Genomic DNA, 12,691 nt, shown 5'->3' with positions numbered 1-12,691 from the left:
CTCTGTTTTCCTCTAATAGTTTTATAGTGTCTGGCCTTACATTTAGGTCTCTAATCTATTTTGAGTTTATTTTTGTCTATGGTGTTAGGGTGTATTCTAATTTCATTGTTTTACATGTAGCTGTCCAGTTTTCCCATCACCACTTATTAGAGGGGCTGTCTTTCCTCCCTTGTATGTTCTTGCCTCCTTTGTCAAAGATAAGGTGACCATATGTGCGTAGGTTTATCTCTGGTCTTTCTGTCCTGTTTCATTGATATAGTTCTGTTTCTGTGCCATACCATATGGTCTTGATTACTGTAGCTTTGTAGTATAGTCTGAAGTCAGGAAACCTGATTCCTCCAGCTCCGTTTTTCTTTCTCAACATTGCTTTGGCTATTCAGGGTCCTATGTGTTTCCACACAAATTGTAAAATTTCTTATTCTAGTTCTGTGAAAAATGCCATTGATAATTTGATAAGGATTGCATTGAACCTAGAAATTGCTTTGGGTAGTATAGTCATTTTCACAATATTGATTCTTCCAATCAAGGAGCATGGTATATGTCTCCATCTGTTTGTGTTACCTTTGATTTCTTTCATCAGTGTTTTATAGTTTTCTGAGTATAGGTCTTTTACCTCCTTAGGTAGGTTTATTCCTAGGTATTTTATTCTTTCTGTTGCAATGGTAAATGGGATTGTTTCCTTAATTTCTCTTTCTGATCTTTCGTTGTTAGTGTATAGGAATGCAAGAGATTTCTGTGCATTAATTTTGTATCCTGCAACCTTACCAAATTCATTGATTAGTTCTACTAGTTTTCTGGTGGCATCTTTAGGACTTTCTATGTATAGTATCATGTCATCAGCAAACAGTGACAGTTTTACTTCTTCTTTTCCAATTTGTATTCCTTTTATTTCTTTTACTTCTCTGATTGCTATGGCTAGGACTTCCAATACTATGTTGAATAACAGTGGCGAGAGTGGACATCCTTGTCTTGTTCCTGATCTTAAAGGAAATGCTTTCAGTTTTTCACCATTGAGAATGATGTTTGCTGTGGGTTTGTTGTATATGGCCTTTATTATATTGAGGTAGGTTCACTCTATGCCCACTTTATGGAGAGTTTTTTATCCTAAGTGGGTGTTGAATTTGTCAAAAGTTTTTCCTGCATCTATTGAGATGATCGTATGGTTTTTATTCTTTGTTAATATGGTGTATCACATTGATTGTTTTGTGTATATTGAAGAATTCTTGCATCCCTGGGATAAATCCCACTTGATCATGGTGTATGATCCTTTTTTTTTTTTTTTTTTCTTTTTGCGGTATGCGGGCCTCTCACTGTTGTGGCCTCCCCCGCTGCGGAGCACAGGCTCCGGACGCGCAGGCCCAGCGGCCATGGCTCACGGGCCCAGCCGCTCTGCGGCATATGGGATCCTCCCAGACCGGGGCACGAACCCGTATCCCCCGCACCGGCAGGCGGACTCCCAACCACTGCGCCACCAGGGAGGCCCTGTATGATCCTTTTAATGTGTTGTTGGATTCTGTTTGCTAGTATTTTGTTGAGGATTTTTTCATCTATGTTCATCAGTCTTACTGTTCTTTAATTTTCTTTTTTTGTGATATCTTTGTCTGCTTTTGGTATCAGGGTGATGGTGGCCTTGTAAAACAAGTTTGGGAGTGTTCCTCCCTCTGCAAGTTTTTGGAAGAGTTTGAGAAGGATGGGTGTTAACTCTTCTCTAAATGTTTGATAGAATTTGCCTGTGAAGCCATCTCGTCCTGGATTTTTGTTTGTTGAAAGATTTTTAATTACAGTTTCAATATCATTATCTGTGATTTGTCTGTTTATATTTTCTAATTCTTCCTGGTTCAGTCTTGGAAGGTTGTACTTTTCCAAGAATTTGTCCATTTCTTCCAGGTTGTCCATTTTATTGGCATATAGTTGCTTGTAATAATTTCTTATAAACTTTTGTACTTCTATGGTGTCAGTTGTAATCTCTTTATCTCTTTTTTCATTTCTAATTTTATTGATTTGAGTGCTCTCCCTTTTTTTCTTGATGAGTCTGGCTAAAGGTTTATCAATTTTGTTTATCTTCTCAAAGAACCAGCTTTTAGTTTTATTCATCTTTGCGATTGTTTTCTTTGTTTCTCTTTCATTTATTTCTGCTCTGATCTTTATGATTTCTTTCCTTCTACTAATTTTGGGTTTTCTCTGTTCTCTTTCTAATTGCTTTAGGTATAAGGTTAGATTGTTTATTTGAGATTTTTCTTGTTTCTTGAGGTGAGTTTGAATTGCTATGAAATTCCCTCTTAGAACTGCTTTTGCTGCATCCCATAGGTTTTGGATCATTGTGTTTTCATTATCATTTGTTTCTAGGTACTTTGTAGTTTCCTCTTTTATTTCTTTAGTGATCTCTTGGTTATTTAGCAGCACACTGTTTAGCCTCCATGTATTTGTGTTTTTTACTCTTTTCTTCCTGTAATTGATTTCTAATCTCATAGCTTTGTGGTCGGAAAAGATGCTTGATACGATTTCAATTTTCCTACATTTTCCAAGGTTTGATTTGTGACCCAAAATTTGATCTATTCTGAAGAACGTTCCATGTGCACTTGAGAAGAAAGTGTATTCTGCTTTCTCGTGGAATGTCCTAAAAATATCAGTTAAGTCTATCTGGTCTATAGTGTCATTTAAAGCTTGTGTTTCATTATTTATTTTCTCTCTGGATGATCTGTCCATTGGTGTAATTGGGGTGTTAAAGTCCCCCACTATTATTGTGTTACTGTTGATTTATCCTTTTATGGCTGTTAGCATTTGCCCTATGTATTGAGATGCTCCTTTGTTGGCTGCATACATATTTATAATTGTTATGTTTTATTCTTGGATTGATCCCTTGATCATTATGGGTCTTTCCTTATCTCTTGTAACAGTCTTTATTGTAAAGTCTATTTTATGTGATATGGGTATTTCTCCTCCAGCTTTCTTGTGATTTCCATTTGCATGGACTATCTTTTTCCATCCCCTCACTCAGTCTGTATGTGTCCCTAGGTCTGAAGTGGGTTTCTTGTAGACAGAATATATAAGGGTCTTGTTTTTCTATCCATTCAGCCAGTCTGTGTCTTTTGGTTGGAGCATTTAATCCATTTACATTCAAGGTGATTATCAATATGTATGTTCCTATTACCATTTTCTTAATTGATTTGAGTTTGTTTTTGTGGGTCTTTTTCTTCTCTTGTGTTTCCTGCTTAGAGAAGTTCCATCAGCATTTGTTGTAAAGTTGGTTTGGTGGTGCTGAATTCTCTTGGCTTTTGCTTGTCTGTAAAGCTTTTGATTTCTCCCTCGAATTTGAATGAGATCCTTGTTGGGTAGAGTAATCTTGGTTGGAGGGTTTTCCCTTTCATCACTTTAAATAAGTCTTGCCACTCCCTCTGGCTTGCAGAGTTTCTGCTGAAAGATCACCTGTTAACCTTATGGGGATTCCCTTCTATGTTATTTGTTACTTTTCCCTTACTGCTTTTAATATTTTTCTTTGTATTTAATTTTTGATAGTTTGATTAATATGTGTCTCAGCATGTTTCTCTTTGGGTTTATCCTGTATGGGACTCTCTGCACTTCCTGAACTTGATTGACTCTTTCCTTTCCCATTTTAGGGAAGTTTTTAACTATAATCTCAAATCTTCAAATATTTTCTCGGACTCTTTCTTTTTCTCTTCTTCTTCTGGGACCCCTATACTTCGAATGTTGGTGCATTTAATGTTGTTCCAGAGGTCTCTGAGACTGTCCTCAATTCTTTTCATTCTTTTTTCTTTATTCTGCTCCCTGGCAGTTATTTCCATTTTATTTTCCATTTTATCTTCCAACTCACTTATCCATTCTTCTGCCTCAGTTTTTCTGCTATTGATTCCTTCTAAAGTATTTTTAATTTCAGTTATTGTGTTGTTCATCACTGTTTGTTTGCTCTTTAGTTCTTCTCGATCCTTGTTAAATGTTTCTTGTACTTTCTCCATTCTCTTTCAGAGATTTTGGATCATCTTTACTATCATTACTCTGAATTTTTTGTCAGGTAGATTTGCATATTTCATCTTCATTTGTTTGTTCTTGTAGGTTTTTACCTTGCTCTTTTGTCTGTAACATATTTTTTTGTAATTTCATTTTTTTTTTTTTTGATGGGTAGGGCTGTATGCCTGTCTTACTGATTGTAAGTAATGCCTGAGGCATTCAGCACTGGAGTTTGCAGGCAGATGGATAGAGCTGGGTCTTTGTTCTGAGATGAGAACCTCCTGGAGGCCTCACTCTGACATTCCCTGGGGTCTGAGGTTCTCTGTTAGTCCAGTGGTTTGAACTCGGAGCTCCCACCACAGGAGCTTGGGCCCAACCTCTGGCCTGGGAATCAAGATCCCACAAGCTGCGTGGTGTGCCAAAAAAAAATTTTTTTTAAAGCAAGCAAGAAACAAAGGAGCAGTACAATAACAAAGAATAAAAAACAAAATAAAATTAGAAAGATAAAAAATATTTTAGGAAAAATAAAAATGTAATTGAAACAACTGCAACAAGGTAAAATAAAACCACAACAGAAAAAGGAAAAAAAAGAAAAAAAGGGAGGGAGGGAAACAAGCCAAAAGGAGAGAACAATAACAAAGTATAAAGAATAAAATAAAATTAGAAAAATAAGAGATTGATTAGAAAAAATAAAAATATAAGTGAAGCAACAACAATGAATCAACAAGGTAAAACAGAACCCCAATCTAAAAGTGGAAAAAGAAAAAAAAAAGCCTTGGCTATGGGGGCGGAGTTTAGGTGGGGGTGCAACTTAGGCAGGGATGGGGTTTAGGGTGGGGCAGGACCTAGGCGAGTTGGGGGGTGACATTTGAGTGCGGGGCAGGGCCTAGGCTCAGGACCCACACAGCCAGAAAAGGCCTTGTGTGCAGGGCCTAGGTGGGGCGACGTTCAATCAGGGGGCAGGACCTCTGCTTAGGACCTGCATGGAAGGGGAGAAGCAGCACATGGAAAGGAGGGCCTCTGGAGTGTGGGGTTCCAGAGTTTGGAGGTAGGGCTCTGAGTGAGGGTGTGTGGGTTGGGTTTAGACCCAGCACGTTGGAGGGCATCTCAGAGAGGGGTCTCGAGTGTAGCGGTAGGGCCCTGGGTGGGGGGGTAGGGGTGGAGCTTGGGCTCTGCTCGGCAGGAGGGAGGCTCCAAGGGCAGAGGATTAGGCCCAGGAGCCCAACAGGCTCCCTGATGCCTAAGTGGACAGGGAAAATGCTGGTTGCGTTCCCTTCTGTTCCTCTGCACGGCCCCCGTCTCTCCCAGCGTCGCCCCCATCACTGCTTGGGCCCCTAACAGTGCATGGGTCTTACTGGGTGTAGGAACTCCTCCCCTCCCCCAGCCACCCCTCAGGGGTGCCAGTCCCAGAGGTCCGGCCTTTTCATTTGCTCCCCCTTCCCTCCCTCCCACTCCCTCTGGACCCGCCTGGCTGGAGGGGGCCTAGGTGGGCAAAGGATCAGCCCGGGGATCTCAGCAGGTTCCTGGGGGCCCAAGTGGGCAGGGGAAACGTGGCCATGCTCCCTTTTGATCCTCTGCCCTCCCAATTTCCCCCTTTGGGTGTGGGATCCCTTCTCCTCCCCCAGCTGTCCCTCAGGGATGCCAGTCCTGTCCTGCCTCCACTTCTCCTTCCCCTTCACTCCCCCCATGCCCCACATCCTACCCGGTCGCTGGGTGTTCCTCCTGTCCCGTTAGGTGTCCGTGGTCCCCCACTGGTATTTGGTAGGTGTCCTAGTTGTGCAGAGACACAAATTCCACGTCCTCCTAGTCCACTATCTTGACTCCACCCTCTGGAAATTTTCTTTCTTTCTTTCTTTTTTTAATTTTTTAATTTAATTTAATTTATTTTTTTTTACAGCAGGTTCTTATTAGTTATCTATTTTATACATATTAGTGTATATATGTCAATCCCAATCTCTCTTCTAGGTGTTTGTTCTTTAATTCTTCTAGGTCCTTGTTAAACATTTCTTGCATCTTCTCGATCTTTGCCTCCATTCTTTTTCTGAGGTCCTGGATCATCTTCACTATCATTATTCTGAATTCTTTTTCTGGAAGGTTTCCTATTTCCACTTCATTTAGTTGTTTTTCTGGGGTTTTATCTTGTTCCTTCATCTGGTACATAGCCCTCTGCCTTTTCATCTTGTCTATCTTTCTGTGAATGTGGTTTTTGTTCCACAGGCTGCAGGACTGTAGTTCTTCTTGCTTCTGCTGTCTGCCCTCTGGTGGATGAGACTATCTAAGAGGCTTGTGCAAGCTTCCTGATGGGAGGAACTGGTGGTGGGTAGAGCTGGGTGTTGCTCTGGTGGGCAGAGCTCAGTAAAACTTTAATCTGCTTGTCTGCTGATGGGTGGGGCTGGATTCCCTCCCTGTTGGTTGTTTGGCCTGAGGCAACCCAACACTGGAGCCTACCCGGCTCTTTGGTGGGGCTAATGGCAGACTCTGGGAGGGCTCACACCAAGGAGTACTTCCCAGAACTTCTGCTGCCAGTGTCCTTGTCTTCCTGGTGAGTCACAGCCACCCCCCCCACCACCTCTGCAGGAGACCCTCCAACACTAGCAGGTAGGTCTGGTTCAGTCTCCTATGGGGTCACTGCTCCTTTCCCTGTGTCCCAATGTGCACACTACTTTGTGTGTGCCCTCCAAGAGTGGAGTCTGTTTCCCCCAGTCCTGTTGGAGTCCTGCAGTCAAATCCCTCTAGATTTTAAAGTCTGATTCTCTAGGAATTCCTCTTCCCATTGCCAGACCCCCAGGTTGGGAAGCCTGACGTGGGGCTCAGAACCTTCACTCCAGTGAGTGGACTTCTGTGGTATAAGTGTTCTCCAGTTTGTGAGTCACCCACCCAGCTGTTATGGGATTTGATTTTATTGTGATTGCGCCCCTCCTACCATCTCCTTGTGGCTTCTCCTTTGTCTTTGGATGTGGGGTATCTTTTTTGGTGAGTTCCAATGTCTTCCTGTCAATGATTGTTCAGCAGTTAGTTGTGGTTCCAGTGCTCTCACAAGAGGGAGTGTGTGCAAGTCATTCTACTCCACCATCTTGAACCAATCTATTTAAGTAACAGGACTGAGCAACTGAAGAAGTGGGTGGCACAGCTTTTACCTATGCGGTAATTTGGGGATCCAGGTTGAAAGAGGTTCTACCATATTCAACATCATCTTTTAAGCTTATCTTATCAGGTATCTCCACTTGAGATACTTGATAGTGAGCTGGAAGGAGGAAAAAATAAAGACATGCAATCACACATGCTGGTGGTTTTATGAGCCCAGCCTGGAAGTGATGCATGGCACTTCCACTAAAATTCTATGGGCTAGAATGCAGTCTACATTGCTACAACTAAGTGCAAGAAAGGCTGAAAAAGGTGTCCTAGTTGTGTGCCCAGGAAGAAGAAGCAGGTGTTGGAGAGCAGCTAACCATCTCTGCCACAACAGAGGAAAGAAAGACCAGTCCTGAGAGTAACACTTGGGCTGTACAATTGGATGACCAAGTACCTCTCTCTACTGCCAGGATAAGAAGCCTTGCTACTCTCATCCAGCAGAATGTAAGTGCTAGGGACCAGTGACTATTGTCAGGTGTTTCTACTCTTTCCTTTTTAGAATTGGAGTTGATTTGGTGAGAGGATATGGGAAGAATTAATTGTATTTTACATTAGGTATTCTAGTGATGAACATTTGTTTTTAGCCGTATGTGCACAGACTATGATAGAAGAATAAAAGTCTAGAAATCCCAGATGTATATTGGGTGTATTGACAGATGAGATTTGGGGCTGTCTCCCATTCAGGAAGTAGTGGGTATATTTTATATAGGTCTGAGCATTTTTTACCAAGTGTGAATGGGACAAAGTGTATATATTTAACTGATGGTTGGGCAAAGGGTAAACCTGAGGAGGCATTTTTAAAATTGCTAGCCCACCATCAATTCCCCTGTTTCCCCCATTTTTTACAGAGCTAAAATTTTGTTTGGGTAGCCCATTCTCTTCTTTTTTTAAAATATTTATTTATTTGGCTGCTCCGTGTCTTAGTTGCGACACGCGGGATCTTTGAGTTGTGACATGCGGAATCTTTAGGTGTGGCATGCAAACTCTTCATTGCAGTATGTGGGATCTAGTTCCCTGACCAGGGATCAAACCCGGGCCCCCTGCACTGGGAGCATGGAGTCTTAGCCACTCGACCACCAGGGAAGTCCCTAGCCCATTCTCTTCTTGACTTCAATGAGTCAACTATGGTCATCTCATCCCCTTTTTCTGCAGTACAGCAAAGGATACGTGATGCAATTATAGTCGAAAGATTAGGAGAAATCTGCTGAATGGCTTCAGAAAAAAATTTTTCATTACTAATAAAAGGAGACTCATGGGGAAAAAGAAGTCTCTTTCCATTTGACCTTGCTCTGCATGTGCGCAATACTTGGACCGATGCCAACACTGTGTGACCATGAAGGGAGTTGGACTGAGGCTAAGGCCACAGGAACAGAACAGAGCCAAAAGATGGAAAGAACCTCAGTTGCAATCCCAATGTCTTTAAGCCACTAAACTAACTGGGCTTGGAAACACCCAATAAGAGACTACAGACTTCTTATTACATAGAACAATACATTTTTATTAGTGTTTAAGATATTTTTGAGTCAGGTTTTTCTGTTACTTTTAGTTGAGAACTTCCTAACTAATAAAGATCCTTTGTGTTATCCAATCCAAACATCTCTCATCATACATGGGGAACCTAAGGTTTAATGCCTTGTCATAGAAAATACACTGTCTATATCTGATAAGTGTGTACTTTCCTTTGTGGACAAATATAGTCCTGGGAGCACATGTCAGTAAAGAATGTGTGTGTATGTGCGCTCATGTGTTTCATGAGGGTGATAAATTTGGATGGATCCATCTACATTTTCTCAACCAGTTCTCCTTGTAACTGAGAACATGTATTTGATATCCAGTTGACTGAGATCAATGGTAGAGTGCTTGTTTATGAAATGGATTGAAGTTATGTCAGCACAGAACACATGGTCCTGGACCCATTAGGATGTTGGGCTAAACATCAGAAGTTTATACTCACTCTGAAAGTAAAAGAAAAAAAAGTGCATTATAAGCCCTGTAACATGGAAGGAATTGACAATTCTCCTTCAGATTCTATTTTACACTCACTCTATTTCTTTTTCTTTGAATTTTATTTTATTCATTTTTTTATATAGCAGGTTCTTATTAGTTATCCATTTTATACATATTAGGGTATATATGTCAATCCCAATCTCACTCTATTTCTTTGGACCAATAAGTAGCAGAAATAAAGCTTTGCAGATGTGGGTGGCTTAACATGGTATTTTAGGATCCATGTTTGTGTTGGGGTTTTTTTTAGCAGCTGAACATTTCCTATGAATGTTTTTGAAGTTACTGCAGATCAGTTTCTTCCCACTCTAGTATATTATACTCCACTTCCACCTTTCAATTATTGTGCATATGTAATGATGAAAATAACTACTATAAAGAATGCCTTGACTTTTTATATCTTCTTTCCAACAAAGAGAAAAATTCATGCTGAGCTGCAGGGAGACCAGGGTGGCATCTGCTGCCATTTCTCAATAGGCAGAGATGTATGGACCATTTGAAAAGAAGCAGTTTGTCCTCCTATTTCGGATGAAATGGGAGGGAATGTGGATAGTAACCATCTTGATGTTCCACAACTGCACCTTCACCCCCATTTTTAACATGGGGGTTCTCCTAACTGAAGGTGTAAAAAGCGGAGGATGACAAAAGCAGTTCCTTTGCTTTTCCTTCTTTCTCAGGAGTTAAGGATCTTCAAGAAGGTGATATTGGCAACAGCATGGATCTGCCCAGCCTTGGGCAGAAAATGCAATAGTTTTACTCTTTGAGACAGGGCATTAACTGAGTACAATCTTAGCTCACCTTATTCTCAAGAGATGGATCATTCTGGAAGCAACATGGAATTTGGAATCAGGAGACCCGGGACAAAGCCCCAACTCGGCCACGTATGAGCTTAATAACTTTGCTCAGGTAGCTTCACCTCTCTCTGAAATTAAGACAATAATAGCCAAATTATTCTTTCATTCATTTCTTGATTTTCTCATATGGATCCTCTTTAAGAACACTTGAAGCAGGGCTTCCCTGGTGGTGCAGTGGTTGAGAATCTGCCTGCCAATGCAGAGGACACAGGTTCAAGCCCTGGTCTGGGAGGATCCCACATGCCGCGGAGCGGCTGGGCCCGTGAGCCACAACTACTGAGCCTGCGCGTGTGGAGCCTGTGCTCCGCAACAAGAGAGGCCGCGACAGTAAGAGGCCCGTGCACCGTGATGAAGAGTGGCCCCTGCTTGCCACAACTAGAGATAGCCCTCGCACAGAAACGAAGACCCAACACAGCAAAAATAAATTAATTAATTAATAAACTCCTACCCTCAACATCTTCTTTAAAAAAAAAAAAAGAAAAGAACACTTGAAGCAGATTATGAAAAATTATATGTGCGATAATCACCTGAGGCTGATGAAACAGAAATAGAAAAGCAGAACAAAGAAAAAGGAGAAAACGTTCTAATACTAAAGGTTGATATAATAGCCATAAAGCTTCATTACATTAGAATCTGAGGTTCCTAGAAGCCAGGGCATGAAGGGAAAATGAGGGTACATGTACTGGGTTTTCATTAAGGAAAGTGAACATCAGTTCCTCTGAGGACATACAGCATTTTCCTGGCACTGCCTTCTCCAAGAAATTTAAACCATATAAGGAAAACAGTGCCAAACTCCCAGGGTTGTTAAGTGCTTTAAGTATATATAAAAGCCTTTATAAATTGCAAACTATTATTTAACACTAATTAACACACAAATATTGATTAAACCTATTTCCAGAGATAAGTTGAAAGCAGAGAACAGAGTTTTTACCTCTTACTCTTTTTTAGTGGAAAGAATTTCCATAACATACTCTATACTTTCTTATCTTCCTCTCTTCTAGAGCAGAACACACAGGGCATAATGTCACTTTCAGAAGGGATTTGAGAGTTCATGATTATAAATATCAAAGATAGTAATTTGCAGTACATATAGGTATAAATATAGATGTGAGAAAATTAGGTGGCATATAGGGATGAATGGAAAGGACTCCACCAACGAGTCTGACACTTGCTTTCTAGGGAAGAAATCACCAATCTTTGTTTGCTTTTAAACAATTTGACTCTCATAAAGGTGGAGTGAAAAATGTGCAGCTGTTGACCCTTTGGGCAGTGTAACACAGCTGCTTTTCTGTAAAACTAATTAGAGAACTAAAGTTGAAGCAACTTTAACTTTGGGGCCTTCTCCCCAGTGATTTTCTGCCCCCCGCAGACAATCTTCACAGTCACTATGTCTCTTCCTCCTCAGTGACATTCAAAGCATCATTCTTAGTTTCTTGATCACAACTCTATGGTCCAGGAGTGTCTCCTTGTCAGCTCATCATTCCTCTTTTATCTCATGTACCCAGTTGGAGGATGCTGTGTGTACAAGGAGCATATCTTAGTACTTGAAGAAGTTGTCCAAGAGCAAAGGGTATAGTCTATTCCAAAGCCTGTTGACAATATTAACCATACCTAACAGTTGTATATCAGTTTAAAAGCTCACAGAATACTTCTGTTACTGAACTAAACTTGGGTCCACTCGCCCAAGTGCAATGTACTGACGCTGAGTTGTGTGTGGTGAAGGAAAGTGCAGTGTTTATTGTAAGGTGCCAATACAAGCAGAACGGGTAGCTCAGCGGCTCGTGCTCAGAAACCCGAACTCCAGAAAGGGTTTCAGCAAAGCATTTTTAAAAGCCAGGTGAGGGAGGGGCATCGCGGGGTATGTGACCAGCTGGTGCCCAATTCTCTGACTGGTTGATGGTGAAGTAACAGGGTGGTGTCCCAGAGGTTAACATTCCCAATCCTTAGGCTCCAGTAGGTCTGGGAGCTACATACTCATGGCCATCAGGTAGTTAACTTCTTCCATTTGGTGGTGGTTTTAGCATATGTAAAACAACTCAGGAAATGTGTATCAGATACTATTATCTAGATACTTCAGAGAGGAATTAAAGCAGAGGACCTGGGGGGAGGCGTCTGTCCCAGAAAGCCCCCATAGAACCCTACTCACTTACACTTCCTTATACGTAGTTCCATTTAATCTTCACAATTTCTCCATTTTGCAGATAGAGTAAGACATATCTGAATTTGAATCTTGTTTCTGCTCCTTATTAGCTATGGGAGCTCAGGCAAACTATTTAATATTTTTATGAATCTATGTCCTCACCTATAAAACAGGAATAAAGACTGAATTAGGTAATATCTGTGACATATCTTCAGAGAGTCAGACATAGAGTAGGTACATAATAATGGAGATTATTATTGTTGTGTTACCTGAACAGAACTCTTGTAGCCACAAAAAATTATAAGCTACATATTAAAATGCTACAATATTCTTGAAAGTCACAGTTGTGTTCTATTAAAATCTTTCCTCAGGTAATATAATTTTCCTAGTAATACTTTGATCCATAGTTTGAATTAATGGACAACACTGGTTTTAAAAGAGTCCCCAGGGCTTCCCTGGTGGGGCAGTGGTTGAGAGTCCACCTGCCGATGCAGGGGACACGGGTTCGTGCCCCGGTCTGGGAAGATCCCACATGCCGCGGAGCGGCTAGGCCTGTGAGCCACAACGACTGAGCCTGCGCGTGCTGAGCCTGTGC

The sequence above is a fragment of the Mesoplodon mirus genome (genome assembly GCF_964341445.2).
Source record: "Mesoplodon mirus genome assembly, chromosome: 17".
Lineage (NCBI taxonomy): Eukaryota > Metazoa > Chordata > Mammalia > Artiodactyla > Ziphiidae > Mesoplodon > Mesoplodon mirus.
This window is presented reverse-complemented; position numbering follows the sequence as displayed.